Source organism: Hemiscyllium ocellatum, chromosome 42 (assembly GCF_020745735.1).
Source record: "Hemiscyllium ocellatum isolate sHemOce1 chromosome 42, sHemOce1.pat.X.cur, whole genome shotgun sequence".
Lineage (NCBI taxonomy): Eukaryota > Metazoa > Chordata > Chondrichthyes > Orectolobiformes > Hemiscylliidae > Hemiscyllium > Hemiscyllium ocellatum.
The window spans coordinates 19,481,664-19,509,139 of NC_083442.1; the positions used below are offsets into that span (position 1 = coordinate 19,481,664).

A 27,476-nucleotide genomic window follows, 5' to 3' on the forward strand; every position below is an offset into this window, starting at 1 on the left:
GGTGAGGTGGGGAAGGGGAAATGACGAAACTGGTGAAGTCCACATTGATGCCCTCGGGTTGAAGTGTTCCGAGGGGGAAGATGAGTAGCCATGGCCGGCTGCCTGGCTTTGAATCGGCACTAAACCGTAAGGCAACCAGCTCTAGCTGAGAGCCCAATTCATAAAGAGGCAAGGCTTGGAAGAGATACTGTGAGCATTGAAATAAGGTCAAAGTGAGTGAGTGCTAAGAGAGTGAGCGAGGAGCCCTGAGTTGCAGCCTAGTCCAATTCATGAGATGGGTGTCTGTCCCTGCTTGCAAAGTGTCCTGGCGGCAGCATTACACTGGGAGGCGATAGTGTGCTCCAAATTACAGCATTGAAATACATAATCATATTCTAAGTGGATTGGAAATGTGCCATGAGGGTTGTGATGATCCTGTGCCTTTAAGAGGTGTGTTCTGTGCTGTTCCTCTTGCAGCAGGGTGTTGTCACAATGGTCCCGAAATCTCTCCTTCAGACAGGCCATTGATTAACAGCTTTCAGTCCTCCCTGAGTGTTTGTGTTTTACAGTAAGACAAAAGCATCATGAGTGGGTGGAGTCATGCTCCCACAGACTCAAAAGGTTTTGGTTTTGCTTTCAGTGAGTTGAATAGGGTTTTGCAGGCTGCTGGGGTTAACAGCTGGAGTTCTCTGCTGCAAGAGTGAAGTCTTAGACAGAGAGACTTCCTCTTCAAAATCAAAAGGGACAGATTGTTTCTTTCTTCTGGACTGGAGCAAGACAGCACATGAGACCCATAACTGTGTGGCTGAATTGTCTTTGCCAAGTGTGTGTTTATGGGATGCTGCCGAGACTTTTTTTCTTTTCTTCTCTCTTTTTCACACTGACTGAAGCACCAGCCAGCTCAGAATCAGTCCCCTAAACTGAGGAGACCTACATCACCTGGTTATATATTTCTTTTCTTTTTGGGATGCTGCCTGTATTGGAACAGTTGATGATTGGTGGTTAAATAATACATTACCTTGTTAAGTATCTCAACAGAGTAAAGTTATGCCAATTCTTCTTTTGTTGCATTTCAACTGTGTTGGAAGACGAAAGTATTTTGATTAGTGGAGGACCAATCGAATCATATCTGGAACACTGTGCCTTACACTTGCCTTTTAAATAAATATAAACGTTTGGGTCTAGGCTATCTCAATAACGTGCTTTTGGGGTTCTGGGCTGATTCATAACAGGGGTGCAGTGAATGTCTGTGCCAGCAGGGGGAGTGAAAGTGGTCATGGCCCATTGCCAAACGTTGATGACCAGTGAGATGTAAAGCTAGACACATGCTGGAGTCACCAGGTACCTGCTCCGACTCTCGCTTCGGGAATTGTCCCCATCTAGTTTCTATCCCACACATGAGAAAGTGGGAAACCGCATATTAATGAGGCACAAATTCACTACTATTGAGGCGTCACTGGATGCAAGTAAGTCTCCAGCTGCTCACTGGTGAGATTGCTGTCTCAGCATTCAGCACTTGGTTTCTAGAATGGGGAGTTGCTTTCTCTCGACATTGGGAATCTCATGACTGCAGCTCTGACCGAATCTCCCCAACTGGGAACATTCCACCCCCACCCCCACTGGGGGGTGTCCGGCATCCTCCAGGGGATGGGGGGGAGGTGGGTGCAAGGAGTAAAACCAGCTGCAACAGAAGTGGAAGCTGATCAACTAGTTGACAAGATTCAGCAGAAAATCAGAACATGATCAACTCCGGTGGGAGAAGGGGAGAGAGCAGGATAGACAAGGAGGAAGGGTTAAAAATACAGGAGAGGGGGTGAGAAAGGATATGAACTCAAAACGTTAACTCTGTTTCTCTCTCTACAGATGCTGGCAGACCTGCTGAGTTCCTCCAGTGTTCTCTATGTTTATTTCACAGTGTGTATAGTTACAGGGAGGGAGCTGGGATAATCGGACCCTCTACCATGCTGTATACATCATTAAATGTAAGAAACGCAGAACAAATCATTTAACCCACTGTCTGTGCTAACACCTGGAAAGATCCAAGCCCCTCGCCTGCTCTTTTCTATAATGACACCATTGAAAGCCAATTATTTCATCAGCACATTCTGGAATTTTGGAACTTTTGCTGAGGATCCCAGTCAATTTTGTTTTCAGTCAGGGAGAAAGAGAGGGGGAATGGCAGTGTGAGAAAGAGAGAGAGAGAAAGAAAATAAGTGCAGTTAGACAATGGAGAGATGAACAGAAAGAGAGAGAGAACAGAGAGTGAGAGAGAGAGGGAGAGAAATAAGGGCAGAGGGTGAGAAAGAGAGAGAGAGAAGGTACAAAGGAAGAGGTGGATAGAGAGATATAGGGCAGAGAGGGAGAGAGAAAGAGAAAGAAGGACAGTGAGAAGGCAGAGAGTGAGAGAGAGATGGAGAGGGAGAGAGAGAGAGGAAGGCAGAGAGTGAGAGAGAGGTGGAGAGAGAGAGGGGAAGGCAGAGTGTGAGAGAGAGGTGGAGAAGGAGAGAGAGAGAGAGGAAGGCAGAGAGTGAGAGAGAGGTGGAGAGAGAGAGGGGAAGGCAGAGTGTGAGAGAGAGGTGGAGAGGGAGAGAGAGAGAAAGGCAGAGAGTGAGAGAGAGGTGGGGAGAGAGAGAGTAAGGCAGAGTGAGAGAGAGGTGGAGAGAGAGAGGAAGGCAGAAAGTGAGAGAGAGATAGAGAGAGAGAGAAAGAGGAAGGCAGAGAGTGAGAGAGAGGTGGAGAGAGAGAGAGAAAAGCAGAGAGAGGGAGAGAGGTGGAGAGATAGAGAATGAGAAGGAGGAAGAGCCAGGACAGCAAGTAAAGGAGATAGACAGGGAAAGAGAGAGAGGCTGGAGAGAAAGAGAGAAGGGTGCGAGAGAGAAGTGGATAAGAGGGAGTGAAATAAGGAAGGAAGGAATGAGAGAGGGCATGAGGGAGAGATGGAGAAGGATCGGTGTGGGGAAGAGCAGAGAGAAATGGAGTGGAAACGGTAGGGAAGGGAAAGAGGCAGAGAATAAGAGAAAGAAGGAGAGGGGGAGAAAACAAGTGAGAGACGGAGAGAGATTTTAAAAAAGAGGGAGAGAGTAAGAAAGAACGGGAGAGAGGAAAGCTGGCGTTTGAGAACACTAGATGTTTCTGAGTCAGCAAAGGAGAAGCCTTTCTAAATTTGTCTCCCAGTTGCAGCTCTGGCTAATTTAGGGAACATCTTAATTTATCACAAGGGAGAAAATTTCCATAAGGTCCAAGGAGAAATAGGCGACTGAGTCCATCGAGAGAAACACTGGACTGGCCCAGAGATTTCTGAAAATAAACCCCTTTTATCTTCATAAGTGTAAACAAACCCCCCTCCCCCCGCGGTGCATGTGAAATGAAATCACATTCCACCCCCTGTTTAACCTCTCTCGTTCCGTGCTGCCTACAGTGAGGGGGTCGCTACTCTGAAATGTGCTGAGGTGTGGACATCAGTCCCGATGTGGGTGAGCTGAGCTCATTGACTGTAACACGATGCCACTTCGGTTAGACCACCATTCTCTGCTTCGGAGTCCAAGTCATCTCCAGTGTTCCAGAGTCTGTAAATCATTGGAGGATTTCACGAAGAGAATGTTAACGTTGATTTTATTTTTGAGTCTTTACCTCACTCTGATTTCAGAGAACTCAAGTCACAAAATAAAGAAAAATCACCTCGAGGGACAATTTCTTCACACTAAGGGTGGTCTGTGTATGGAATGAGCTGCCAGAGGAAGTGGTAGATGTGAGGTACAGTTACAACACTTAAAAAGCATTTGGACAGGTACATGACTAGGAAAGGTTTTGAGGGACATGAGCCAAACACAAGAAAATGGGGCTAGTTTAGTTGGGGAAACCTGGTTAGCATGGGTGAGTTGGACCGAAGGGTCTGTTTCTGTGCTGTGAGACTTGATCTCATGGCCACCTTGTCGAAATCTGAAGCAATTTGCAATCCATTCCAAATTATATTCTGTTCATTTCTGGATTTGGTCACAAGATGGGAGCATCAATGGCTCGGCCAACATTTGTTACCATCTCTCATACTCTTGAGAACGAGGTGGGAAGCAGTCTTCTCAATTTGTTGCGAGTTGTAGGGGCACCCATAGTGCTACTCGGAAGGGAGACCCAGGATTGTGACCCAGCGACCCTGAAGGAATGATGAATTTAGTTTCTGGTCAGGATGGTGTGAGGCTTGGAGGGGGAACTTCTAAGCAGCGGTGTTCCCATGCCCTTGTGCTCCCATGTGGTCAAGGTCATGGGTATGAAAGGTCATGTTGAGTGGGCCTCTTGTCATGTTGCTGCACTTTACCCTGTAAAAGGTACACACTGCTGCTACTTTGCTTGCCTGGTGGAAGAGGTGAATGTTGGAAGGTGGTGGGCTCAGTGCCAATCTCCAGCCGGCTTTGTCCTGGATGGTATTGAGTTTCTTGGGTGTTGTCGGAGCTGCACTCATCCAGACAAGTGGAGAGCGTTCCTTCACACTCCTGACTTGTAGGCGATAGTCTGGCTTTGGGGAGTCTAGCAGTAAGGTGAGAACTCCCAGACTCTGACTGGCCTCTGTAGCCAAAGTATTTTAACAGCTGGTTCGGTTCCATTTCTGGTTAATGGTAATCCCCCATTAGTGGGAGTTTCAATAATGGTTATCCGTCAAAGGGAGATAGTTACAAGTTGCCGAAAATAGCTCTTGCCAAGTATTCATGTGACACTCATTACTTACCACTTATCAACCCACATCTGAATAGTGTCGAGCACTCACTGCCTCTGCACGTGTTTCATTGTCTGAGGAGTTGTGAATGGAACTGAGCATTGTACAATCCTCACTACTGGCCTTATAATGGCATGGAAGTTACTGATGAAGATTATTGGATCAAGGATCTGAGGAACTCCTGCTGGGAAGGAGATTATTAACTTCCAACAATTGAGGATCTAAAATGTGAATTTTCAGCTCATCAAAAATTCCAAGTGGAGAATAACTAAATAGATGATTTGTCATGTTCACTTGTGACTTTGTTCATAAAGCTACGACTGGCACATCATAATCACCAATTAAACACATCAGTCTTAAAATTAAGTGGAAGCAAACGAGTCTGAAATATGTAAAAAAACGTTATAATGTTGTCTTCCTCTGTATTCCCATCTTCCTTAACACTAGGTATTTGGATCATTTGTTTGCACAATGTTGGATAAGGAGTAAATGTTAGCTAAGGAGAATGTTACAGACTTCTTTAGAACTGGAGCCAGGAGAAGGGAAGGCAGACCAAGTCTTATTCTCATGTTTCAGGCTGACAGTGTGGCATCCCATCAGTACTGCACAGGAGAGTCAGACTAGATTTTATGCTCAGCTATAAGCAAATAACATTAGGACTCTGAGAGGTCAGAGTGCATGCCCTTTGAACCATTACTGGCACTGAGCAAGGCCTGTCTAATGGCTACACCGAGGTGAAAGTGAGGGCTGCAGATGCTGGAGATCAGAGTTGAGAGTGTGGTGCTGGAAAAGCACAGCAGGTCAGGCAGCATCCGAGGAGCAGGAGAATCGATGTTTCAGGCAAAAGCCCTTCATCAGGGCTTTAATGGCTACCAGAAATGCGAAGATTGAAAAAAAGTCAATACCTGAGGATCTGGAGACACACAGACTTTGAAAATCTTAAATTAATTTTAAATTGCCAATTAACAGAATGAATGGATATAGCTGTAACTATTCTCAAAAATCACATTTGTACAATTGCTTGGTATTACAGAGTTTGAAAACTGTTAAAAAGAAATTTGAAGATCTTCATCTTGCATTCATCAGGATTGAAATACAGGAAAACCATCTGAGAAGGTTTATAGAAAGCTTCAAGTTCATGTCTCTCTTTATCCATATTTAATAACATGTACAGAACTTGGTTAATCAGTGCTAACATCTGAACTCAGTTGAGAGTGCAGCAAATCAACAGGAGGCCTTACTTGTCATCCAATCTACATTAAAGATTATGGAACCTGTAAAGATCCAATCATTTCTCTTTTTTTATTATCCATTCACTGGATGAAGGCAACATTCATTGCCCATCCCAGAGGGCAGTTAAGAGTGAACCCCATTGCTGTGGGTCTGGAGTCACGTGTAGGCCAGACCAGGTAAGGACACCAGTTTCCTTCCCAAAAGGACATTAGTGAACCAGATGGGCTTTTCCAACAATGGATTCCGGGTCATCATTAGATTCTTAATTCCATTTTTATTGAATTCACATTCCACGATTTGCCGTGGCGGGGTTCAAAGCCAGGTCATGCCAGAACAGTATTAACAGCTCAGCAATGACATCACCAGGCCATCTATAGGAGAAGTTTAGATTAGAGTGGTGTTGGAAAAGCACAGCAGGTCAGGCAGCATTTGAGGAGCAGGAAAATCGATGTTTCGGGCAAAAGCCCTTCATCAGGAATGAAGGCAAGGAGCCTCCAGGGTGGAGAGATAAATGAGGGGGGGAGGGGGGTGCTGGAGAGAAGATATCAAAGAGTTCAATAGGTGAATGGGGGTGGGGATGGAGGTAATACAGAGGTCAGAGAGGAGGGTGGAGCGGATAAGTGGGAAGGAAGATAGGCAGGTAGGACAGGTCATGGGGACAGTGCTGAGCTGGAAGGTTGGAACTGGGGTAAGGTGGAGGAGAGGGGAAAATGAAGATACTGGTGAAGTCCATATTGATGCCCTGGGGTTGAAGTGTTCTGAGGCGGAAGATGAGGCGTTCTTCCTCCAGGTGTCAGGTGGTGAGGGAGCAGCGGCGGAGGAGGCCCAGGACCTGCATGTCCTATGCAGAGTGGGAGGGGGAGTTGCAACATTGGGCCACGAGGCCAATCACAATTAATGTCACAATAAAATCATGGAGGAGGCATTCGGACCTTCAAGATAATGTTGGCTCTCTCTAAAGCTTGAGTCAAAAAGAGTGGTGCTGGAAAAGTACAGCCGGTCAGTCAGCATCTGAGGAGCAGGAGAGTCAATGTTTCAGGCATAAGCCTTTCCTGAGGGATTATACTCGAAACATCAACTGTCCTGCTCCTTGGATGCTGCCTGACCTGCTGTGCTTTTCCAGTGTCACACTTTTTTTTAGATTAGATTAGATTCCCTACAGTGTGGAAACAGGCACTTCGGCTCAGGTCCACACCACCCTCCAAAGAGTAACCCACCAAGACCCATTTCCCTCTGACTAATGCACCTAACATTATGGCCAATTCACCTCATCTGCAGATCTTTGGACTGTGGGAGGAAACCGGAGCACCCGGAAAAAACCCACGCAGACAGGGGGAGAACGTGCAAACTCCACACAGACAGTTGCCCGAGGGTGGAATCAAACCTGGGTCCGTAGCACTGTGAGGCTGCAGTGCTAACCACTGAGCCACCGTGCCACCCCATTATTGACTCTGATTTCCAGCATCTGCAGTCCTCACTTTCTCCTCTCTCGGAAGCTTTCCCGTCAGTCTCGTATCCCCAATCTGACCCCAAGGCCCTGTCTTTTCCCTCGAACTTGCATCAGCTTTACTTTTGAGATCAGTGATTGTCTCAGTTTCCACCACCCTCATAGACACGAGATACCAATTGCTACTCAACAGAAACCAAATCCTTCCTCATGTTTCCCTGTATCTCTTGCTCTACATCTTAATCTGTGTCCCCCTAGTCCTAATAACATCAACTAATGCATTTCTTTGTTGACCTTATCCAAATCTGTTATCATCTTGACCAGCTCACCCTCCTCCCAAACCCTTTGTTCCAAGGAAAACAAATCCGACTTTTTCAATCTAATCTTCATTCCTGGAACCACTCTGGTCCCTCTCCTCTGCGCTCTCTCAAAGTCCGAAAGTGTCATGAATAAGGTTATTCATAAAAGATCAAGTTCATCGAAGGGCATGATTTATAATGAGCAAAATTTATAATTATCATGATAATTTATAATTATCATGAGCAAAACCAACGTAGTGTACAAATTCCCATGCAAGGACTGCACAAAACACCACATAGGACAAACAGGAAGACAGCTAACAACCCGCATCCATGAACACCAACTAGCCACGAAACAACACGACCAGCTATCCCTAGTAGCCATACACTCAAATGACCAACAACATGAATTCGATTGGGACAACACCACTATTATAGGGCAGGCCAAACAGAGAACAGCCAGGGAATTCCTAAAAGCACGGCACTGATCCACAAATTCCATCAACAGACACATCGACCTAGACCCTATATACCGGCCACTGCAGCGGACAGCAACTGACAACCGGAAGCGGCAGATTCAAACCACTATAAATGCCGGAGGAATCAGCACAGAAGCGCTTCACAGGAGGCTCCCAAGCACTGAAGATGTCACCTAGAAAGGGACGAAACGTTTGCAATCAAAACTCCCAGCTCGGCAAACAGAACCACAACAATGATTTATAATTACAGAAACAAACTGAATCATAGACATAGAGTCATACAGCAGAGAAACAGACCCTTCGGCCCAACTCGTCCATACCGACCAGATTTCCTGAACTAGTCCCACTTGCCCGTACTGGGCCCATATCCCTCTAAACCTTTCCTGTCCAAGTATCTGTCCAAATGTCTTATTAAATGCTTTTAATTTGTACCCACGCCTACCCCTTCCTCTGGCAGCTCCTCCCACACATGCATCACCCTCTGTGTGAAAAGTTCCACCTTAGCCCTTTTTAAATCTTTCTCCCTCTCATCTTAAACCTGTGCCACCAGTTTTGGACTCCTCTACCCTGGAGAAAAGACCTCGGCTATACATCCTATTTGTAAGACCATAAGACATGCAAGCAGAAATTAGGCCATTCGGCCCATCGAGTCTGCTCCGCCATTCAATCATGGCTGATACGTTTCTCATCCCCATTCTCCCGCCTTCTCCCCATAACCCTTGATCCCACTGACAATCAAGAACTTATCTATCTCAGTCTTAGATACATTCAATGCCCCTCATGATTCAACAAACCTCGATAAGGTCACCCCTCAGCCTCCTCCGCTACAGGGTAAAAAAACCACAGCCTATTCAGCTTCCCCCCACCAATTATAAGGAAGAGGTTCTGCTTGACTAACCTTTAAACTGTGTATTAAATCGTAGTGCTATAAATAAAGGGACACAGTTGATACTGGACTTTCAGATGAAGTTTGTTACAGAGTGCATAGAGAAGTCAAATGTACATTTACAAAAATCCATAATTCACAGTATCTGTGGAGAGAAATCAGAGTTAATGTTTCGGGTCGAGTGACCCTTCCTCAGAACTAATTTGCATTTAGATATCGCCTAAACCACCCTCTTTGATTCCTCTTCGATGTGAAACCATGGGGACGTACCTGCACCAGATGGACGGCTGTGGTTCAAGATGCTAGCTCACCACCACCTTCTCAAGGGCAATGGGAACGTCCCATGCCCACAAGTTGGCTGACACTTTCCTGACTTTACAATGTTGACTGTGCTTCGAGAGTATGTCATTGGGTGTGAAATGGGTCCAGCCAGGCACGCCCACATCCCATGGAAATAAATAAATTGTGTGGATCAAGGAAAGCTTAAAAGCCCAGGGGGCAATGTTGGCTGAAATGTGGATAATAGAATGCCCCCGGCACATCTGTTAGGAATTTTTTATTTTTGCAATGCGTAAGTGATTTGGACACACACTATCTTAGCCTGCTTGGCACACCCTCCTCATTCCTGAAGAAGGGCTTATGCCCGAAACGTCGATTCTCCTGCTCCTTTGATGCTGCCTGACCTGCTGCGCTTTTCCAGCAACACATTTTTAAGCTCTGATCCCCAGCATCTGCAGTCCTCACTTTCTCCATACACTGGGGGACTATGATATTGAAACTTACTGCTATTGGGTTAGGGAGCAGTGTACATAATATAATAGGCAAGGGCTAGGGGCAAGTAAATGGCAGTTGCAATTCAATACAGCAAATGAGAAAACTATATGTTGGAGTGAGAGAAGAAAATTAAAAGCCAGTATATTCCAAACAGTAAAATTCTTAGTAATGACTGGAGTGAGACAGTTGGCAGGACAGAGAGACATGTCTTTAATAGTTAGGAGTGTTACGTGACTCTTTCCAGACGATGAACTTATGCCCAAAATGTCGACTCTCCTGCTCCTTGGATGTTGCCTGACCTGCTGCGCTTTTCCAGCACCACACTCTCGACTCTGATCTCCAGCATCTGCAGCCCTCACTTTCTCCTATTCAGTCCAACCAGTCCATGCTGACCATAATCACAAACTTGACTCTTTGCAGGTTTTAGAGATGCCTTCAACAACATGGTACTGTGCATTGGCATGATTTTTTTTTGAAAAGGATGAAATTATCAAAGTTAATAGCAAAACTGTACCATGTTTCATTACTACAGGGCCTCTGTCATGTAAGATGAATGAGCACTCCCACAACGTTACACTGGAGGAGATTTTTGGGCTCAAGGTTGTAACACCAGGGTGGACATATGATTTTCTGAATCTGAATCAAGACAGCTCTGCACTGAGCTGAAAATGTGTTGCTGGAAAAGTGCAGCAGGTCAGGCAGCATCCAAGGAACGGGAGAATCGACGTTTCGGGCATAAGCCCTTCATTAGGAAGAGGCTCTCTTCCTCCCTCTCCAAGGATTTCAGTGAGTCCCTCTCTCACTGCACCCCCCAGGACATCTCCTCTGCACAGAAGCTCTTCAGCCACGTTCTCAAACAGACTCGTTACCACAGCCACATCTCCTTCCTCAGCACCTGCTACGGAACCGACTGATCCCACACAGACTCCGGACTACGTTCCGACCAACAAAATTTGGACCCAACCAGGACAACCAGTATTCTTTGAAGAAGCTCTGCACTGAGCCACAGGTGAAGGTAAAGAACTCTGTGGAGCTACTCAATAGAGAACAGAGGTATTTATTTCCCTAATGTTGGCATGGTAGCTCAGTGGTTAGCACTGCTGCCTCAAGGGACCTGGGTCCGATTCCAGCCTCGGGCGACTGGTCTGTGTGGTGTTTGTACATTCTCCCCATGTCTGCATGGGTTTTCTCCCACAGTCCAAAGATGAGGTGGATTGGCCTAAGTTACCCCATAGCATCCAAGGTTGTGCAGGCTAGGTGAACTGACCATGATAAATATGGGTGATAGGATAGGAGTCTGGGTGGATGTTCCTCAAAGAGTTGGTGCAAATGTGATGCGCAGAATGGCCTCTTTCCACACTGCAAGGATTCTATGTCATTGCTGATATCTCTCTCTCAACCAGTGTCACTAAAACAGACTAGCTGGCCGTTAGCTCACTGCTGCTCATGGGATCTTCCTATGCACATGTTTTAGACTTTACAACAGTGTCTGCAGTTCAGTCATCAGCTGTGAAATGCTTCCTGACTTCGGGAGGTCATGGAAAGGACTTTAAAAATCCACATCATACTCCTTTTAATTACGCAGTATGTAACCATTATTAAAGTTAATCCCTGGCACATAATGAAGTTTAGTGTGTTTAAAATATTTTCCTTGATTAATTTAAAGGAACAAATTTTGCATGGCTTTGAATTAAAAAGCAAGATATGGTCAATTCAACAAAAGAATTCCAAAGAATAGGCACCACATCAAACATCAGTTACCTTCTCCAGCTTAATGCTGGAAGAAATGATCTGATTTAATTATTTGTCTGGATCAAACCCCTGCTTTTTTTGTTTTGCCCCTGATTACAAAACGTCCTTTCAATTAGCCTGAAAGAACAAGAGATGTGTGATCACTCAGAAGGGCTGGATGAGAAGGGAAAGGGCACATCGAAATCAAACACTGCACTTCAGGGAATTCTGTGTTAATTTCGAGGAATGTGGGCCAGTACTGGAGTTCTGAGGTTTATATCACCGGGGCTGTCTGACAGCTTTTAATTCTGAAATCCAAACAGATGCCAAAGCTCGCTCACTGCCCTGCAACATTCCCTTAACAGACGGAGCAAATGCTTTTGTCAATACAAATTCGGGTGACTCCAGATCTCAGCCCTTAAAAAGCCTGGTCCTGAATCTCTTCAGGCCTCCATAGGAAGCTACAGAGTCACAGAGACGTCGTGTTAATATAGCTGACTGCCTGGATAAACATGTATCTGCTTAACGAAGTCACCAGCAAGCCCTGGCTTCCGTCATGGGCTGTCGTAGAATACGTGCTTTAAATGGTTTCATTGTCTAAAGAGTAAAAAATGAGGTCTGCAGATGCTGGAGATCACAGCTGAAAATGTGTTGCTGGTCAAAGCACAGCAGGCCAGGCAGCATCTCAGGAATAGAGAATTCGACGTTTCGAGCATAAGCCCTTCAGGCCTGTTGTTGCAGCCTCGAGGCTTCACTGAAAGAATATGTTCTATTCAGGGGTATCAATGAGGGTTTTAGGAACCTCCTCCTCCATGAGCAACTTCTGAGAGAGGGTAAATTGGCTCATTACTTCCACGTCAATCAGCAATCTGTTGCTATACCTCTAAGTCCTGACTCCCATTTATCACAGAATCCCTAAAGCGTGGAAACAGGCCCAACAAGTCCACACCAACCCTCCGAACAGTAACCCATCCAGACCCATTACTCTACATTTACTCCTGACTAATGCATCTAACCTATCCATCCCTGGACACTCTGGACAATTTATCATCACCGATCCATCTAACCTGCACATCTTTAGCATCACCGATCCATCTAACCTGCACACCTTTTTGACTGTGGGAGGAAACCCAAGCAGACACAAGGAGAATGTGCAAACACCACACAGACAACAATCGCCTGAGGCGAGAACCGAACCCGGGCCCACTAAGAGGCAGCAGTGCAAACCACTGAGCCACCATGCCGCCCTGGATCTGTTCATTTTATTACACCCTTTCCAACAAAATTTGACTGATCACCATCTAAATGTTTTGGTTGATCCCTCAACATTGTGAGGAGTGTGGCTGCTTCCTAGAATCCCTACAGTGCAGAAAGGGGCCAATCGGCCCATCGAGTCCACCCTTTCCCTGAAACTCCGCATTTCTCATGGCTGACCAACCTGGCCTGCACACCCCTGGACTCTACAGGCAATTTAGCATGGCCAATTCACCCTAACCTGCACATCTTTGGATTGTGGGAGGAAACCGGAGCAAACCCACGCAGATACAGGGAGAATATGTAAGCACCACACAGTCACCCAAGAGTGGAATCGAACCCAGGTCCCTGGCACTGTGAGGCAGCAGTGCTAACCACGATGCCACAAAGGACAGTACCTCCACTGGCCTTTATGAGTAAAATAACTACACAGCTGAAGAGCCTAGTTTTACGTTTCCAGTCATCCCACCTTGATCTAGAACCCTCACCGCTTGGAATCCCCTTATCATTTTGTAGACCTGGATGAAATCTGCACAAATCCTGCCAACTCGAGGCACTGGTAGCAAATTTTATACATGAACTACCGTAATGTAACTCGTTACACATCCTGGTGGTTTTCTGCTCTGCAAAAAAGCAAATGCATTCTTCCCAAGGTGCAGAATTTCCAGATCCAAATGCAGTTACTCTAGTGGGGGGGGTCTGGCCAGGATTGTGTACAAGATGAGTGTTTCAGAGGACTGAGTTAAATCTGTCTTTCTCATTGTTGAAGAGCACTGGCCAGTATTACTGTCATTGTCACTGTCATTCCTGATGAAGAGCTTTTGCTCGAAATGGTGACTCTCCTGTCCCTCGAATGCTGCCTGACCTGCTGTGCTTTTCCAGCACCACACTCTTGACTCTAATCTCCAGCATCTGCAGTCCTCACTTTCGCACTGTTACTGTTATAGTCTTGCACTTGACTTGCTGTCGCGTATCATACAAGTGTCAGTTTGTAGGCCACAACTGGCTCCATTTTGTTGAATTGTGTATTGATTTGTGTTCTTCCCCTGGGTTGAGTCAGACACTCAAGTCCATCCTATTTGAGATGGCAAATAATTCAGCTGGTGGGAGGAGGGTCTTCAGCGGGCTTTTCCTCCTTGATTTCACAAGAGACCAACCCTTGAGAGACAGCTTCTGCCAGGGGTGCCACACCCGAGGCTGCCAAATGCAGAAAGAACGTTCCGGCAAAAAGAACAGAAAAGAAGCGATTTACCTAAATGGTGAGAGACTGCAGAGTTCTGAGATCCAAAGGGATCTTAGTGCCTGAATCATAGAAGGTTAATATACAAGTACAGCAAGTAAATCAGGAGTTCAAAGTCTGTGAGAAGATTTGTAGCTCGGGTGCTCGTTGTTGTGCTTCTGTTTGCCGAGCTGGGAATTTGTGTTGCAGATGTTTCGTCCCCTGTCTAGAATTCCTAGAGGCATGGCACTCATCCACAGATTCAATCAATCAGCACATCGACCTGGACCCAATATACCGGCCACTGCAGCGGACAGCAACTGACAACTGGAAGCGGCAGATTCAAACCACTATAAATGCCAGAGGAAACATCACAGAAGCGCTTCACAGGAGGCTCCCAAGCACTGAGGATATCACCTAGACAGGGGACGAAACGTCTGCAACACAAATTCCCAGCTCGGCAAACAGAACTACAACAACAGTAAATCAGGAGAGCTAATAATAGGATGTTGTGTTTTATTATGAGGGAAATTGAGACTACATCTGGAGTACTGTGTACTTACAGAAGGATGTTAATGTGTTGGAAGCAGTTAACAGGTTTACCAGACTAATACCCAGAATGAGTGGATAATAAGAAAGTCTAGACAGGGTGGGCCTGTATCCTCTGGAGTTTAGAAAAATTAGAGGTGATTTGTTACTCTGCAGAGGGTCAGTGAGGACTTGTTGGGCCGAAGGGCCTGTTTCCATACTGTAGGGAATCTAAATATATAAGACCCTGAGGGGACTGGATGTAGGTTTGCTCGCTGAGCTGGAAGGTTTGTTTTCAGATGTTTCATTACCATACTAGATAGCATCATCAGTGATCCTCCGGATGAAGTACTGATGTCTTGGCCCACTTTCTATTTGTGTGTTTAGGATTCCTTGGGTTGGTGATGTAATTTCCTGTGGTGATGTCATTTCAACATCATCAGTGAGCTTCCGGATGAAGCACTGGTGGCATGGCCCGCTTTCTATTTATTTGTTCAGGTTTCCTTGGGTTGGTGATGTAATTTCCTGTGGTGACGCCATTTCCCGTGGTGATGTAATTTCCTGTGGTGATGCCATTTCCCGTGGTGATGTCATTTCCTGTTATTTTTCTCAGGGGGTGGTAAATGGGATCCAAGTCAATGTGTTTGCTAATAGAGTTCCAGTTGGAATGCTATGCTTCTAAGAATTCTTGTGTGTGTCTCAAATCTTCTCAAAACTCACTAACCCTGAGGGGACTTGATAGGACTGCTGTGGAAAGGATGTTTCCTCTTGTGGGAAGATTGAGAACGAGGGGGCAGAATTTAAAAATAAGGACCAACCATTTAGGATAGAGAGATGAAGAAATATTGTTTTCTCTCAGAGGGGTGAGAGTCTTTGGAATTCCCTTTCTGAAAAAGGAGTGGATGTAGAAAATTTAAACATTTTTTAGACAGAGGTCAGCAAATTTTTGATTACCAAGGGGATGAAAAATTATTGGGGTTAATGGGATCAGCCAGCTCGCCTACTCTTGTTCCTTATTTATACGTAAACTATTAAGGTTCATTCATCACAGTTAAGTAAGATTGTTAGAGTATGAAAACATACCATTCCGCACAACTCATCCATGCTGATCAGGTTATTCCAATTACTTCCATTTGCCTGCGTTTGGTTTGTACCCCTCTGAAGCTTTCCTATCCATTCTCTCGCGCCTGTTCACACTCCCGCCCCTTTCTCTTGGCCCCACCCCTGCTCTCTCCCCTCCCTGTTCACCCCCATCCTGTTCTCTAGCTGCCCTGTTCTAAACTCCACCCTCCATTCACTCTCACCCCCTCCCTCCAATTCTCTCCCCACCCCTGTTCTCTCCCCCATCCCGTTCTCCCCATTACCCGTTCTCTTTTCCCCTAGTGTTCTCTCCCCCCGGTTCTCCCTGACCTCCACATTCTCGCTCCACCCACTGTTCTCCTCCCCCATTCCCTCTCCATCCATTCTTTCTCCTGCACCATTTTCTCCCCCACCCCATTCTCCTGAAGACTGTTCTCACCCATCCCCCATCGCTCCCCACTACTGTTCTCCCCCCATTCTCTCCTCCCATTCTCCCTGCCCCATTCTCTCCCCCTGCACCATTCTCCCCTTCCCATTCTCCATTCCCGTTCTCCCTTGCACCACCACCCCCGTTCATTCTCCCCAAAAAAATGGTCTCCAATAATTCTACTACAACGTTTGTATCTGTATTCTTTGCCCTTCTGTTTCTACTCGTGGCTTTATGACCTTGTTATCTCACAGTCAAGAAAACGCCCAGGATTTACTTCCTGTAATACCTCAGATACACTGGCTTTTCAACCACTCCTACCTGTGACCCACCCTGCCCATATATCTTTTAAATGTGTAATTGTACCAGCCTCCACCACATCCTCTGACAGCTCATTCCATACACGCACCACCCTCTGTAAGAAAGAGTTTCCCCTCAGGTCCCTTTTATATCTTTCCCCTCTCACCGTAAACCTATGCCCTCTAGTTTTGGACTCCCCCCACCCCAGGGAAAAGACCTTGTCTGTTTATCCAATCCATGCCCCTCATGATTTTATAAACCTCTATAAGGTCACCCATCAGCCTCCGACATTCCAGGGGAAACAGTCCCAGCCTGTTCAGCCTCTCCTTATAACACAAGCCCTCCAGTAAACACTCAGAATGTGAGCACCTGTGGAGGTACCTATTCTCAAGTGATTTGCGATGACAGTCCTCATAGAGTCATAGAGTCATGGAGATGTACAGTATGGAAACAGACCTTTCGGTCTAACTCATCCATGTGACCAGATATCCCGACCTAATCTAGTCCCACCTGCCAGCACCCGGCCCATATCCCTCCAAACCCTCCTGAGTAACAGAATGCAATTAATCAGGGGCTGGATAGACCATGACACACAGGACATGGCTCACATCCAATGACCACTTCCTCAAAGTGGGATAGTTGGGTGGCAAATGTTCCAGAATGGACCATTCAACAGAAGGATCCAACCACTGTGGGCGAGGGCATTGGTTGAGGTGATGCTGAATGAGAGAGATCCAAGAGGGTCATACGAAAGTGCAGCGTGAATGAACCCAGGAGGAACCGCATTAGAAAATGATCAGATATTGGAGAAAGAATCTCTGACAGCTTGAGAGAGCCCTGTTACAGGAGTCACCTTCAAACTCCAAGTAAAGACTGCAGCTTGAATCAATGAAAGGAGGGCTATACACCAGTCCCAAGGTAGGATGACAAACAGAAAATAAGTGCAGGCGTAGGCCATTTGACCCTTCGAGCCTTCACCAATACTCAATATGATCATGGCTAATCTCATTATCCCACTCCCACTTTCTCTCCATATCCCTTGGTGTCTTTAGCTCCAAGGGGTCACATTCAGCTCCCTCTTGAATATATCGAACAAACCATTGCTGATTTTCAGGGAAAACCCATCTGGTTCACAAATGTCTTTTAGGGAAGGAAACTGCTATCTTTACCCGGTCTGGCCTACATGTGACTCCAGACCCACGGCAATGCGGTTGACTCTTAACTGGGGAATTAGGCCCCAACAGCTTCCTGTGGGAGAGAATTCCACAGGTTCACAACTCTCTGAGTGAAGGAATTCTTCCTCACCACAGTCCTGAATAGCTTACCCCTTATTCTTAGACTCTGAATCATCACCACGGAATTGCCATGGCTACCAATAAACTAGAACGTAAACCAATAGCAGAGGCAAATAAAACAAATTAGACAATGGAAGGAATTTAGAATTCATTCCGAAGTATTAGATATGGCAGAGCTAGTCTCCTCATTTATTTGGACAATAAGGACTCTTGCAGATGGTATATCTAACACTGGATGGCCTGAGCTATGGGGAGGTAAGGACCCAGTGGTTATTAATCTAACAACCCAGGTAACTCTCTGAGGACTTGAGTTCAAATCCTGCCATTGTAGATGTTGGCATTTTAATTAAACGAAGAAGTCTAATGATGTCCACGAAACCATTTTCAGGGAAAACCCATCTGGGTTCACAAATGTCTTTTAGGGAAGGAAATTGCCATCTTTATCTGGCCTGATCTACATGTGACTCCAGACCCACAGCAATGACACTCGACTGGGGGAATTCGGGATGAAGCACACTTCCATGAATAAAGAGAAAGTTGGGGTTTTGAAGAGTGACTGAGGGATACAAATGTCAGGGTGGGCACTTCCCACAGGAGGCAAAATAATCCTGAAAATCCTTTCTGGCTGAATATTCATTACAGTGTAGGTCAGTTGATACAAAATGTACACTTCTGCAGAGGGATAGATTTCAGAGAGAAGTGTTCCTGACCCGACCTAAAGAGGCAAGTGATGGATAAGACAGACTGTGGCAATAAAAGTATTGTGCATGACTTATTAAGGGGATAGTGAGATTTGCTTTGCTGGTCTGCAGTCAATGAAGAGCAGGTCACACACAGGCTTTATTGGAATAAAAAAAAAGCCTTCCACACATCTTTAAAATGCACGTCCCTGATTTCTTCTAGGGAGAGTTACAAATCTGTAATTCCATGAATCAACTATTTTAGGAATATAACTTTTAGGTCAGGAATGGTAAGTTTTCAATGTGAAATGAAAGAAAACACCCTCTGGTAGAACTAATTGCCATTAATAATGTCAGAGCTGGAAGTGGGAAAACACTAAACAATTTTAGAGAGGAACATACAAAACTGGAACAGGTGAAGACCAGGGGGGTGAAAACAATGAACGCAGATGCTGGAAACCAGAGTCTGGATTGGTGGTGCTGGAAGAGCACAGCAGTTCAGGCAGCATCCAAGGAGCAGAGAAATCGACGTTTCGGGTAAAAGCCCTTCATCAGGAATAAAGGCAGAGGGCCTGAAGAGTGGAGACATAAATTAGAGGAGGGTGGGGGTGGGGAGAATGTAGCATAGAGTACAATGGGTGAGTGGGGGAGGGGATGAAGGTGATAGGTCAGGGAGGAGAGGATGGAGTGGATAGGTGGAAAGGAGATAGGCAGGTAGGACAAGTCCGGACAAGTCATGGGGACAGTGCTGAGCTGGAAGTTTGGAACTAGGGTGAGGTGGGGAAGGGGAAATGAGGAAACTGTTGAAGTCCACAATGATGCCCTGGGGTTGAAGTGTTCCGAGGCGGAAGATGAGGCGTTCTTCCTCCAGGCGTCTGGTGGTAAGGGAGCGGCGGTGAAGGAGGCCCAGGACTTCCATGTCCTCGGCAGAGTGGGAGAGGGGGTTGAAATGTTGGGCTACGGGGTGGTGTGGTTGATTGGTGCGGGTGTCCCAGAGATGTTCCCTAAAGCGCTCTGCTAGTAGGCACCCAGTCTTCCCAATGTAGAGGAGACCGCATCGGGAGCAACGGATACAATAAAGGATATTAGTGGTTGTGCAGGTAAAACTTCGATGGATGTGGAAGGCTCCTTTAGGGCCTTGGATAGAGGTGAGGGAGGAGGTGTGGGCGCAGGTTTTACAGTTCCTGTGGTGGCAGGGGAAAGTGCCAAGATGGGGGCGTGGGTTGTAGGGGGGCGTGGACCTGAGCAGGTAGTCACGGAAGTAACAACAGACTTTGCAGAATGCGGAAAGGGGTGGGGAGGGAAATATATCCCTGGTGGAGATACAGAACCTCATCACCTCAGGAGATCTCCCACCCACAGCTTCCAACCTCATAGTCCAGGAACCCCGAACTGCCCGGTTCTACCTCCTTCCCAAGATCCACAAGCCTGACCACCCTGGCCGACCCATTGTCTCAGCATGGTCCTGGCCCACTGAACTCATCTCTACCTACCTCGACACTGTCCTATCCCCCCTAGTCCAGGAACTCCCCACATATGTTCGGGACACCATCCACGCCCTCCACCTCCTCCAAGACTTCCGTTTCCCCAGCCCCCAACGCCTCATCTTCACCATGGATATCCAATGCCTCTACACCTCCATCCACCATGACCAGGGCCTGCAAGCCCTCCGTTTCTTCCTCTCCAGACGTCCCCAACAGTACCCTTCCACCGACACTCTCATTCGTTTGGCCGAACTGGTCCTCACCCTTAACAATTTCTCCTTCGAATCTTCCCACTTCCTCCAGATAAAAGGGGTAGCCATGCGCACCCGTATGGGCCCCAGCTATGCCTGTCCCTTTGTTGGCTACGTAGAACAGTTGATCTTCCGTAATTACACCAGCACCACTCCCCACCTCTTCCTCCGCTACATTGATGACTGCATTGGCGCCACCTCGTGCTCTCGCAAGGAGGTTGAGCAATTCATCAACTTCACCAACACATTCCACCCTGACCTTAAATTTACCTGGACCATCTCTGACACCTTCCTGGACCTCTCCATCTCCATTAATGATGACTGACTTGACACTGACATTTTTTACAAACCCACCGACTCTCACAGCTACCTGGATTACACCACTTCCCACCCTACCTCTTGCAAAAATGCCATCCCGTATTCCCAATTCCTCTGCCTCCACTGTATCTGCTCCCAGGAGGACCAGTTCCACCACAGAACACACCAGATGGCCTCCTTCTTTAGAGACCGCAATTTCCTCCAACGCATCTCGTCCACATCCCGCACCTCTGCCCTCAGACCCCACCCCTCCAACCATAACAAGGACAGAACGCCCCTGGTGCTCACCTTCCACCCTACCAACCTTCGCATAAACCAAATCATCCGCCGACATTTCTGCCACTTCCAAAAAGACCCCCCCACCAGGGATATATTTTCCTCCCCACCCCTTTCCGCCTTCCACAAAGACCGTTGTCTCCGTACTACCTGCTCAGGTCCACGCCCCCCCCTACAACCCACCCTCCCGTCCTGGCACTTTCCGCTGCCACCGCAGGAACTGTAAAACCTGCACCCACACCTCCTCCCTTACCTCTATCCAAGGCCCTAAAGGAGCTTTCCATATCCATCAAAGTGTTACCTGCACATCCACTAATATCATTTATTGTATCCGTTGTTCCCGATGCAGTCTCCTCTACATTGGGGAGACTGGGTGCCTCCTAGCAGAGTGCTTTAGGGAACATCTCTGGGACACCCGTACCAATCAACCACACCGCCCCGTGGCCCAACATTTCAACTCCCCCTCCCACTCTGCTGAGGACATGGAAGTCCTGGGCCTCCTTCACCGCCGCTCCCTCACCACCAGACGCCTGGAGGAAAAACGCCTCATCTTCTGCCTCAGAACACTTTTACCCCAGGGCATCAATGTGGACTTCAACAGTTTCCTCATTTCCCCTTCCCCCACCTCACCCTAGTTCCAAACTTCCAGCTCAGCACTGTCCCCATGACTTGTCCTACTTGCCTATCTCCTTTTCCACCTATCCACTCCGCCCTCTCCTCCCTGACCTATCACCTTCATCCCCTCCCCCACTCACCCATTGTACTCTATGCTACTTTCTCCCCACCCCCACCCTCATCTAGCTTATCTCTCCACGCTTCAGGCTCACTGCCTTTATTCCTGATGAAGGGCTTTTACCCGAAACGTCAATTTCGCTGCTCCTTGGATGCTGCCTAAACTGCTGTGCTCTTCCAGCACCACTGATCCAGAAACAGGTGAAGACCATTCAGCCCCTCGAACCTGCTCCGTCATTCAATAAGGTTATAGAACATAGAACAATACAGCGCAGAACAGGCCCTTCGGCCCTCGGTGTTGCGCCAACCGGTGAACTATTTTAAACTCATCCCCCTACACTATCCCATCATCATCCATGTGCTTATCCAAGGATTGTTTAAACCTCCCTAATGTGGCTGAGTTTACTACATTGGCAAGCAGGGCATCCCACGCCCTTAACACTCTCTGAGTAAAGAACCTGCCTCTGACTTCTGTCTTAAATCTATCAGCCCTCAGTTTGTAGCTATGCGTCCTCATACAAGCTGACATCATCATCCTAGGAAAAAGACTCTCACTGTCCACCCTGTCTAATCCTCTGATCATCTTGTATGAAGCTATCAAATCCCCTTTTAGCCTTCTTCTTTTCAATGAGAACAGACCCAAGTCTCTCAGCCTTTCGTCATAAGACCTTCCTTCCAGACCAGGCAACATCCTGGTAAATTTACGGGCGGCACGGTGGCACAGTGGTTAGCACTGCTGCCTCACAGCGCCTGTAGACCCGGGTTCAATTCCCGACTCAGGCGACTGACTGTGTGGAGTTTGCACGTTCTCCCCGTGTCTGCGTGGGTTTCCTCCGGGTGCTCCGGTTTCCTCCCACAGTCCAAAGATGTGCGGGTCAGGTGAATTGGCCAAGCTAAATTGCCCGTAGTGTTAGGTAAGGGGTAAATGTAGGGGTATGGGTGGGTTGCGCTTCGGCGGGTCGGTGTGGACTTGTTGGGCCGAAGGGCCTGTTTCCACACTGTAAGTCTAATCTAAAAAAAAATCTCCTCTGCACCTTTTCCAATGCTTCCACATCCTTCCTGTAATGGGGCGACCAGAATTATCCACAATATTCCAAGAGCGGCCGTTCCAGCATTCTGTATAGTTGCAGCATGACATTACAGCTCCGGAACTCAATCCCTCTACCAATGAAACCTAACTCACCGTATGCCTTCTTAATAGCACTATCAACCTGGGTAGCAATTTTCAGGATCTATGTACATGAACTCCAAGATCCCTCTGCACATCCACACTACCAAGAATCTTTCCATTGACCTAGTACTCTGCCTTCCTGTTATTCTTCCCAAAGTGCATCACCTCACATTTATCTGTATTGAACTTCATTTGTCACCTCAGCCCAATGCTGCAGTTTATCCAAGATCATGGCCGGTCTGTTTGTGCGTCGAATTCTACATTCCTCTTGACCCCCCACTTAATTAACCCTTTATTCCCTGGCCCAATGAGTATGGGTTCCCCTCTGGTTTATAAAGATTCACTTGGTGGTGGAAATTGAATAAAGATTCGTGGACCTTTTGTCTTTCACTGTGTCTCACACCTGCACATACCCACACCATGGGTGCTGGGGGAAAAAAAACAAAAGAAAAGAAAAAAATAGAAAAAGAAAAAATATATAAAGGTTCACTAACTGCCATCTGTTCCAAAGTCATGCAGCTCTCTGAGGGAAGAGGTTTCCTACTCGTCTCCAATTAAAGATTAGGATCCCTAATCTTCAAACAGTGTTCCTCAGTTCTGGACCGCCCCACAGAACAGGAAACATCCACCTGGTGAAGACTGTTCAATACCTTATATATTTCAATCAAGTTTCTTGATGGAGACAAAACATCTACAGCTTCCTCAACGCTTTCTTTCATAGCATATCGACATTGCTGGCTAGCCCAGTATTTGTTGCCAGTGACCAATTGTCTTGGAACTAGTCATTTCAGAGACAATTAAGAGTCAGCCGTGTCATTGTGAATCTGAAGCCACAGTAGGCTAGACCAGATAAGGATGACTAGTGAGCCAGATGGGAATTTTATGACAATCAATTCAGAGCTTACAGTCACCATTACTGTTCCCAGCTTTCGATACCAGACATTTTAAATTTAAAAATGCACATTTAAATTCCACCCTCTGTCATGGTGGGACGTCCTACCCGGTATATTGGGTTACCCTAAACCAAAACTACCAGGTCAGTGACATTACCATTATACCACCTAGTAAGTACATGTTTGACGTGTGTGCAGTAACATTTTTGATTTGAAATGTGAAATCTTGTGTTGCAATTCTTTCAGTTAATAATTGGGAGCTCGAATTTCTTTTCAAAAGTTACTGGTCTCCACTGATGGTGCGATGAAATTTGAGGAGTGTGTTATTACTAAGATTAACGTGGAATTTAAAGTTTGAAGTCAGGCTTCAGGGCCTTTTAGATTATTGGTTTGGAGCAGAATAAGTCTGGACTAACTTTGAATCAGCAGGCCTATTTAGGAGTGTTCCTCCATTCCTAGTTAATCTCGCTAGCTCCTCGCAGAAATATGATGCCACATCTGAAGAAGAAACAATTACCAAGCTTGCTCGGTCAGTTGAATTTGTTACACACTAAGACAAGATATCAAGGCTAGCTTTGATATACAGCCAGTCCCTGGGTCACAAATGGGTTCCGCTGCTGATTATGTTTGTAAGTCAGTTTGTATGCAAGTTAGAACACAGCACGGTACAATATAAAATAACTGTTCGTAAGTACGAGTGAATGGGCGCATCGTAAAATTAATATGGGATCTCATTATTAAGTACAATCATTCGTAAGTCAGACATTGATGAGTCAGGGATCCCCTGGCTTGGAAGTAAATACCATAGTGGGCCTCCTTAAAGTTTTGGATACTTCAAGGGCAAATGAATCTTTGAAAATAAGTAAGCATGGAGAAATGCATACCTCAGTTTCTGTAAAGGTATACTTTACTGTAAGTATAGCTATTGAGCATGTGCAACAGGAACTATGTCATTATGCTGTCAGGTCACATGGATCCAGAGTCTGTCTCGAGGTAAGATGTCCTCCCTTACCAGCTGCTATATAGAGAGTTACGTTCATTAAAGTCTGGCACTGTTCAGTCTCAAGTATGAAAATCTTACACTGTTACAGATTCCGTCTTTAAAAGAGCCAAAAGGTATCTGTACCAAAGAGGCATGTGTTCTGTACTGATTGTCTTGCAGAGGGGTCTTTCCACACTGGTTCCAGAATGTCTGCTGTGGACAGACAGCTGGTAAACAGCTTGGATACATCCCTGAATGATTTGTTTTTGTTAAATTAGACAAAAGATGCATGAGTGACCCAGGAAACTTTCAGATTTGCTTTCAGTTAGTGAGAAGGTTTCTGCTGCTAATGTGCTAACAGCTTGAGTTCTGTGCTGCTAGACAAGAGGCTTACTCTTAGAAATAAAAAGAGGTAGACTGTTTCTTATAGGCTGGACTAAAGAGAAGCAGTATGTGACAACCTTAACTGTTTTGCTAAATGACCTTGCCAAAGGTGTGTTAATGGGATGCTGCCTATATTGGAACAGTTGATGAGAAGTGGTTAAGTAATACATCATTATGTTAGGTATTTTGTTGTGGGGAAAATCACTGGCCTCAGAGTCAGAGTCGGGGTTCAATGACAGAGTTTATTGAACAAGGAAATACCAGATCTCCGGGGAGAGAAAGACACCAACAACACAGTGGTCAGCTGCGAGTCTTCTCTCCCCCCAGAGCACAGGTCAAGATACTATTATACATTGTGTAATATAATAGATCAGTGATGAGGTTATTGTCTTTGTAACATGGTTTGTTTAGTGTAAACATTGCAGAATCATTGATAGTTTTGATACAGTCATTGTCAATTCCAGCGCAGCCTTTGTTAATTTCAGCGCAGTCGTTGTTAGTTTCAGCGCAGACATTGTCAGTTTCAATGTCTGGACAGAAGTCCATTGCAGTAGTAATGGGCGCTAATCGCTCTTCCTGAGAATTACAGTTACTGCAGCCCTGGCTAATATCACTCTTTATTGAATCTGTATTTCAAGCTATTAGCATTTCTATCAAAGATGTTGGCTGGACCCAGACACTTTGGCAGGCAGTGTATGCTACTCATGTGTATTGTCTCCCCCACCCACTTTAAACTAATCAACTAGGTTGTGAGTACATTGTACTGGCATTCTGGTGGCCCAAGGCAGTATCTATATTTGCTCTGCCGTCTCTCTCCATATTGTGGTCTGGAGGCCATCTTGTGTGTCAAGTGGCCAACTTATGTCTCAGCGATCGTCTTGTGTGCCAGTGTGCCTAGTGTCACCCTGTCCTGTGCCATCTCCCACTTCAATTTCAACAAGATTAAAGTTATGCCATTTCTTCTTCTTATGTATTTTAACTGTGTTGTAAAGAATTAGTAATGGACCAATCACATCACAACTGGAAGACAGCACCTGATACTTGCTTTAAAATAAATATAAAAGTTAGGGTCTAGGCTATTTCTTAATTATATTTGGGCATGTGGGGGATCTGATCCGATCTGGTCCATATCAAAAGAACATGAAATGATTTAGTTTCCACATAAGTCACCAGTCTTCATAGTAAGCAGACAAACGCTACAGGCTTCATGATAGTTTTGTTGAATGAGATTGGGAAATGTCACCGTTTAGCCTGGGAAGATAGGAACTTTTTTCTAACTGTTAAAAAGTATTTTAGTTGCAGAAACACTTGCTCTGTGAAAGTAGCGGATATTAGATTAAATTTATCAAATAATTTAAGGGAAAGTCTGTATAAAGGGGGCACTGAAAATAGATCTTCATAGGAAAAAGTTCTCTTTACAAGAAAAGATACTCCCAAAAAGCTCTTTGAGTAAACTTGCCAGAAACAGTTGTTAAGTAATAATTAGCATAGGGAGACTACTAGTCCTTTCAAAGTCAGATTTTCTAATAATCAAGATTTAAAAATCTTATCTTTTATCTCTCTGAAATCTTTGCAAAGCTGTTTCCCCAAACTCACCCGATTTCTAGTCAAGAAAACTAAGCTGTATCACATTTTAAACTTCAAAAAATTCAAAGAACTGCAGATGCTGGAAATCAAAAATAAAAACAGAAATTGGTGGACAAACTCAGCAGGTCTGGCATCATCTGTGGAAAGAAAGCAGAGTTAACATTTCGGGTCCTGTGACCCTTCTTCAGGACCCCCCTGTGCTGGGCAAGGATCACTGGACCTGAAACAAGAACTCTCTCCACAGATGCTGCCAGACCTGTTGAGTTTTTCCAGCAATCTGTGTTTGCCCAACTTTTAAACTGTTTGTTTCTTTTCTTGGAAGTCTATGGAAAAAACCATTTCAATTCAGAGAATGTTTAACAGTGAAAAATCCTCTAATACTTCCCGGAAAGCCCTTAAATGTAAATAAATATTCTCAACACCAACCAAACAAAACAATGGAAAGCAAGCAAGAATAACAATTTGCATTTACATAGCAGCCCTACTATCGTGAAAACTGCAGATGCAAAAGTCACGGAAGGGATTGCATTGCTGTTCGGCGCCCATATCACTTAAACCGAAATTTCACATTCCCTTACCTCTCCGCTGAAGAGATTTACTTGCATGGTGTTCAAATGGGAGCAAAATATGGAAATCCACACTGACTATTGAAAAGAATTTGCTTTTACAGGTGAAAATGAAGATCAAGATGATATCCTTCAGGGAAAAAAATGGAAAACAGACAGCAGTAATGACGGGACTACACTGGTATGCAATGCCATTGTCTGATCTCCTTCATCTTCAGTGATAGATCACTATCTGCCACTTTTAACACTGGAGCCCATTACACTTCATTGAGATTGAGTCTCCACACAGTCAGATCTGTTTAAGTTAAGACCTCTTTGCTCCTAATCCTTTTAAAGACACCAGTAGCTGAAGCCCCTGACAGGAATTTCATGGATGCAGGTGGTGTCATGTTTCCAATGTTGTTCTGATCACAAAGGACCCATTACATACTTCTGGAATATTCCCAAGATCCATCGAAACAGACTCAAATTGTCTGGCAGCATTTTACTAAACCTTATATGGTTCTATTGCTT

At 45.7% G+C, this 27,476-nt stretch overlaps 1 long non-coding RNA gene across 1 annotated transcript in view; it reads right to left on the minus strand.

The window, feature by feature from the left end:
* Positions 1-27,006, minus strand: part of LOC132834838 (uncharacterized) — a 174,200-nt gene extending 147,194 nt beyond the window's left edge. The window contains exon 1 of the long non-coding RNA XR_009647252.1: positions 26,976-27,006. This is a non-coding gene — a long non-coding RNA (uncharacterized LOC132834838). The remainder of the gene's footprint in view (positions 1-26,975) is intronic.
* Between the last annotated feature and the right edge of the window lie 470 nt (positions 27,007-27,476).